Source organism: Hippopotamus amphibius, chromosome 4 (assembly GCF_030028045.1).
Source record: "Hippopotamus amphibius kiboko isolate mHipAmp2 chromosome 4, mHipAmp2.hap2, whole genome shotgun sequence".
Classification (NCBI taxonomy): domain Eukaryota; kingdom Metazoa; phylum Chordata; class Mammalia; order Artiodactyla; family Hippopotamidae; genus Hippopotamus; species Hippopotamus amphibius.
This window is the reverse complement of record NC_080189.1, coordinates 23,903,687-23,909,283: the sequence shown is the minus strand read 5'-3', so window position 1 is coordinate 23,909,283 and position 5,597 is coordinate 23,903,687. Positions and strand designations below refer to the sequence as shown.

General features: G+C 44.4%; 1 long non-coding RNA gene across 2 annotated transcripts; it reads right to left on the bottom strand.

Moving 5' to 3' along the window:
- Nucleotides 1-22: 22 nt before the first annotated feature.
- LOC130851769 (uncharacterized) lies at nucleotides 23-3,620 on the bottom strand. 2 transcript variants are annotated; one of them, XR_009053270.1, is made up of 4 exons: nucleotides 3,462-3,620; nucleotides 2,067-2,440; nucleotides 730-849; nucleotides 23-411 (listed from the first exon to the last, which is right to left on the bottom strand). It is a non-coding gene; the product is annotated as an uncharacterized LOC130851769 (long non-coding RNA). The 2 variants fall into 2 exon arrangements; XR_009053271.1 differs by having other exon boundaries at nucleotides 23-849.
- Between the last annotated feature and the right edge of the window lie 1,977 nt (nucleotides 3,621-5,597).

The following is a 5,597-nucleotide window of genomic DNA, read 5'->3' as shown; positions in this document are numbered from 1 at the left end:
TTACAATATATTAGTTTCAGGTGTACAGCACAGTGATTCAGTATTTTTATAGATTATACTCCATTAAAAGTTATTACAAAACAATGTCTATAATTCCCTGTTCTGTACAACAGTTTTTTGTTTGTTTTATACAATAGAGTTTTGCCTACTTTTAAAGTTTTAATTTTCATCTCAAGTGTGCATGATGTAGTTTGAAAAGTCAAATAGTTCTACAGGTCTTGTTACAGCATCTATCTCAGTACTCCATAATTTCCTGTTCCTGGGAACCAACCATTTTATTTTAGATGATCCTTATGATATTTACTTCCATATGTCTGAGTAACGTGTTAATGCCATCTCTTGAATGTTCATTTTCGGTGTTATCATTTGACCTCCCAATATACAAGATAAGGATTTAGCTCTTCACTCTGCCTACAAGGAGGGAAAAAGAGATGGAGGGAGGAGGAGTCAATAGTGACAGTTTTGAAAGCTGAGAAGCAAATGGTGATAATTTGGCAGTCTTGAAAAAGCTAAAATAAAGTTTTACCCAGCAGCAGCGAAAACTTATATCACAGCACCCCTAAAAGCCTCTGAATTGGAGGCAGCAGGTACTTCAGAAGGTAGAAATGAAAGCAGGAGGATGGGTCTCTGATCCCCTACCTAACCTGGTTGACTGCCCTTCCCAGCTATGCTTGGTTGTCCATTCTCTGGAGAAGGCAAACAGAGGTCTATAGTATTTGAAGGCATTACCTTCCGGCTTCCAGAAGTTCATTTTAAGAAGTTCAGTATCTTTCTGACTCTTGAGCTTTTGTAAAAATGTTCCTTGATCCATTCCAGACATTTGGAGGGTTGTCTCTTTGCCCCACAATTCTGAAATTTAACAATGATGTGTATTAATATAGGTCTATTTTCATCCATTGGGCTGGGCATCTAGCACTCCCTTTCATTATGGAAATTCTGCTTTTTCAGTTTTGGGAAAAGTTTTGAGTTATTTCTTTGATGAATCCCCCATCATCCACTCCCAATTTTCTTTATTACATTTCTGGCAGTCCTATTATTTGGATGTTGGTCTTCTTGACTGGCCCTCTAATTCATTTTCTTTTCTGTTTTGTTTTTTTTTTAATTAGAGAAAAAAATGTATTGATCTGAAAAGCAATTCCGGAGATCTGCTTTTCCAGAAAACTGCAGCTACACAATGCACTGTACCTATCATGTTAAAATGTGTATAAGGCACAAATATAAAAACCATGACTAACACAAAATTGCAAGTCAACTATACTTCAATTAAAAAATAAATAAAAACCATGAAATAAGCCACCATTACTCAACAATCTGCGCAACGATAAACTGCATCTTTCCTATTTTTAATTTCTTCCTCTTTTTTTTTTTTTTCGCCCGGCTGTGCCTCACAGCTTGTGGGATCTTAATTCCCCAACCACGGGTTGAAAGCAGCCCCTCAGCAGTGAAAGCACAGACCCTGGACAACCACTGGATAACCAGGGAATTCCCAATTTCTTCCTCTTTATTTATTGAGTTTTTAAAAATTTTTGCTACTATGCTTTCATTTTAGAGGTCTCATGTTTTCTGAATGTTCACTTCTTCAAACAGTATGTTCTTTCACAAATAAAATATCTTAAGTCTCTGAGGATATTAATGATTTGGGGGGGGGGTCTTGATTTCTTCTTGATGCATAGCCTCTGTTTCCTCCCAGTTGTTTTTTTCTGCTTGCTTATGTTGGTCTCTGTCTTCATATTAAAGGTTTCCTTTGTATAACTGGTTACTTTATCTATCTGCTCATACTTAAAAGTGTAGCACTAGGGACTTCCCTGGTGGCACAGTGGATAGGACTCGGCGCTCCCAATGCAGGGGCCCAGGTTCGATCCCTGGTCAGGGAACTAGATCCCACGTGCATGCCGCAAGTGAGAGCCACAGAGCTGCAACTATGAGGCCCTTGAGCTGCAACTAAGGAGCCTGACTGCCGCAACTAAGACCTGGTGCAACCAAATTAAAAAAAAGAGAGAGAGAAAGAGAGAGTGAGTAGCACTAAGTAGTTCTTTGGAAACTGTGAACATGGGTGTGGTCTTCACCAAGGGTGATCTGGCTGGCTTATTTCCTTGAGGAACTCTCAATGTTACATCTTCAAGTTTTCTCTCTTGGACTGGTCAGAAACCTTAAAGAAGTTCTTTCAGTCTCCTGCGTGGAAGGTACATTTCTGCCTGCCAGGGTCTGGAAGCTGAATGAGCCAGGTGAGGGAAGAGGACTTGTGGTCTAAATATCTCAGAAACTAAACAGTTCATAAACTCGTGCTTAATTATCCTGTTTCCATTATGGTATTTCCATCTTCTCCTGTGCCTGGTGTCCCTCAGTTACAAAGACGGCAGAAGCAGCAGGTGTGTAGGATAGAGTTGAAAATCGGTGAGGAATGTGCCCTGATGTTTGGCCTCAAGCAGTGGACGGGTGCCTGGATAAATAAAGGATGCATATCAGTTTCTTTCCAGTGCTCCAACTCCTTACATTTTGTAACCACATCCCATTGAAGAATGAGTTCATCCCCTCCGTAATCAAGTCTAGCGGCCGTCCAGGTAGGCAGCTGCTGTGTACGAGCTTCGACACATGCCAGGTGGCTGTACCACAGCTCCCTTGTGCATTAGGGGGGAAGAAAGAAATCAGTTACAGAGCTGCTAATCTCTTCTCCGACAGCTGGAGGATGAAGCTCTGAGCCGCTTCTTTATAACAGGAAGGAAATTATGAAGGCCAGAGTGTGAAGAGAAAGCTTAAGAAGCCCTTGCATCTGGTGGACTTGTGGGCTTTGTGGAAATGGAAGTGCTCAGATGTCTTCCAACTCAGAGTGTTAGGCACAAATTTTGAAGGCCAGGATACAAAAGATTCCATTCAGGGTAGGACAACTCCACAAATAAACAGATTTCCAAGACAGCAACAGCACAGGGAAGGAGATCAAGGCAGGTGATTTCTCCCTCTCCTTGCCAGGGAAAAAATAGTTACTCCAAAGACTAGATGTCCCGTGGCCTTCTGGGGTTGTCAGGGCTATCACTTACTCTCTGAACAACGATAAACTATAAGATCCCCTTTGCCTCAGTTTCTCTGAGAACAGAGAAGAAATGACCGACCCCATAATCTGTCACCCAGAGTCAACTGTATTTTAATGTATTGTTTTTTTGAGTATTATTTACATAGTTAAAATCTAAAAGAATGTGCAATTTTGTTTCCTGCTTTTTAGCTTATTATTTTGTTATAAGCATTTATTTCCCTTCAACATTAAAAAATTTTCTTGGCCAACTTAATTTTAAAGGTTGTAACCATTCCCCTATTGTTGGATATTAGTTTCAGATAACTTTTCATTATTAAAAATAAAACTGCCATACATGTCTTTGGGTTTACACCTTTTAAAATAAATTTTAAATTTTAAAATAATACAGAAAAGTGCAAAGTAAAAAACAAATAAAAAACAAACAAAAACTCACCCCAAATCCCATCGCTTAAAGAAATCACTATTCATATTTTTGTTAATATTCCTCTCTGCTTGCCGAGACCAGCTCGGCGACTCGAGGTGACGGGTGCCGCAAGCTTGAAGAAGACACAGACACAGACTGAAGAGAAAGATGGGACCGGGGGACTCAAGACCTCTAGGATCAAGAGCCCTGCTGATTCATCCCACGTTGCTTTTATTGGTTTCTCAGCTAACATTCTCAGGTTACTCCCATAAACAAAGGCCTCACATGACTGGGGCAATGATCCTTGTTTGCCTCCTGGGTCCGAGCTGAGCAGGCGTGGATTTGAGCTGGGTGTGGAGAGCAAAACAGCCCTGGGGGCAGGAGACTTCTCTCAGATATTGGGAGTCTGTGCCCCACCCCTGTTGGCCCCTCTGCGGCTGTGCCTGTCTTAGGTTGTTCCTCCTCTGAGGAATCTTACCTGTCTTTGGCTAACCAGCCATCCTTCAGGACCAAACAGGGTGATATTAGTCTCCACGCCCCGCACCCTCAGCTCCTCCACTGCTCAAGCAGGACATTCTGAATCCCATCGCTCGGCCCACATACTTCAACATTTTCAAGGTTACAAAAAGGTTCCCGAATGTCTTCCCACATCTGCTGATACCCTTACCTGAATTTCATGTTAACTTCCTGAAACCGAGCAAGACTGCAGGGCCCTCTCAGGTACAAAATCTCCTCCATGTCCCCTGTTTCTTGTTTGCAGTTAAAAAAAAAAAGGCTTTACTCTCCTAGATCTTCCCCAAATTCCAAAGAGCGGGCTCGAACATTCAGAAGCGCAATAGAGTCACAGGACTCATAGTTCCTCCTGAAGGGATACAGATATCAACCTAATACATATCTCTGAGTTCTACAGAAACCACGACCCCTACCCAGGTAGAGGATGGTGACTACATGCATGTGACCACAAGAATGTGTACCCTAGACCGGCTGAAACCAAAAGGTTGAGATTCTGGAGGCATCATCCTGTTACTTCACCACGAACCAATCAAAATAAAGTGGAACATCCTGCAGCCCACACCCCAAATTTTGTCTATGGGGAGGTCGGGCTTTTTGAGCACTAGTTGCCTGTTCTTCTTGGCATCCTGCAATAAACCTTTCTCTGCTCCAAACTCTCACATTTTGGTTTACTCGACCTCATTGTGCCACTGGCACCGGAACTTGGGTTGGACAACATCTATTAGAATTAGCAGGGCAGAAATTCCCTTGCTGTCAGGTGGTTAGGACTGTTTCCACCGCCAAGGGCCGGGGTTTCAATCCGCGATCACGGAACTAAGATCCCACAAGCTGTGTGGAGGGGCAAATAAAAAAAAAAAAAAAAAAGAGGGAATTAACGGGGCAAAAGAATTGGCCTTGTTTAAGGCAACCTATAATTCTCTAGCCTTGAAATTTCGACCTAGTGATACCTTTCTTTCGGACTGATTTTAAATTCCGAGCCCAGAATGTTCAAAGCCATTAAACTTCGGAAAGGTGTTAGGGTCCCGATTTCACCGATGCAGAAAAACCAAGTCACTTTAAGCCTGAGGTGGGCGCTCTCCCCATGTGACGCTGCTTTTCCTTTAAATGCCTGCTCACGTGATCGTAGACGTGCACACGCGGAGGCAATTTACAATGTCAGGGTAGGGAGTCATTCCTCCCCCACCTTCCCAACCCTAGGGTTTCTAGCGTTCGTTCCCGGGAAGCCACATTTCCTTTGGAGTCTTTCTCTTCCTCATGTCCTTCGTCGTGTTCTCACTCCTTTCCGTTAGTCGCCCACTAGAGCTCCATCTCTACTAGAGAATCCCGCTTGCCGGAGGAAGGGCGATGGGGACTACAACTCCCAAGGGGCATCGCGGGCCCCGCCCTCGGTGGCGCGCAGTGGTGGTCGGGGGCTGAGGTCCCACTGTCTTTTCACCACGTGCGGCCCGGAGCAAGCGCACTACAGGTTCCGTGGCACCACGCGCGAGCGAGATGGGGCGGGGCGGGGCAGGGCGGGGAGGGGAGGGAGAGTCCGGGGCTGGCTGGCTGGCGGGCGGGCGGGCAGAGGAAGGGGGTGGGAGCGGAGGCGATGGAGGGGAGGAGTGGGGGAATGGGGGAGGGAAGGGGAAGGGAGGTGGGAGGCGGGGCCGAGCA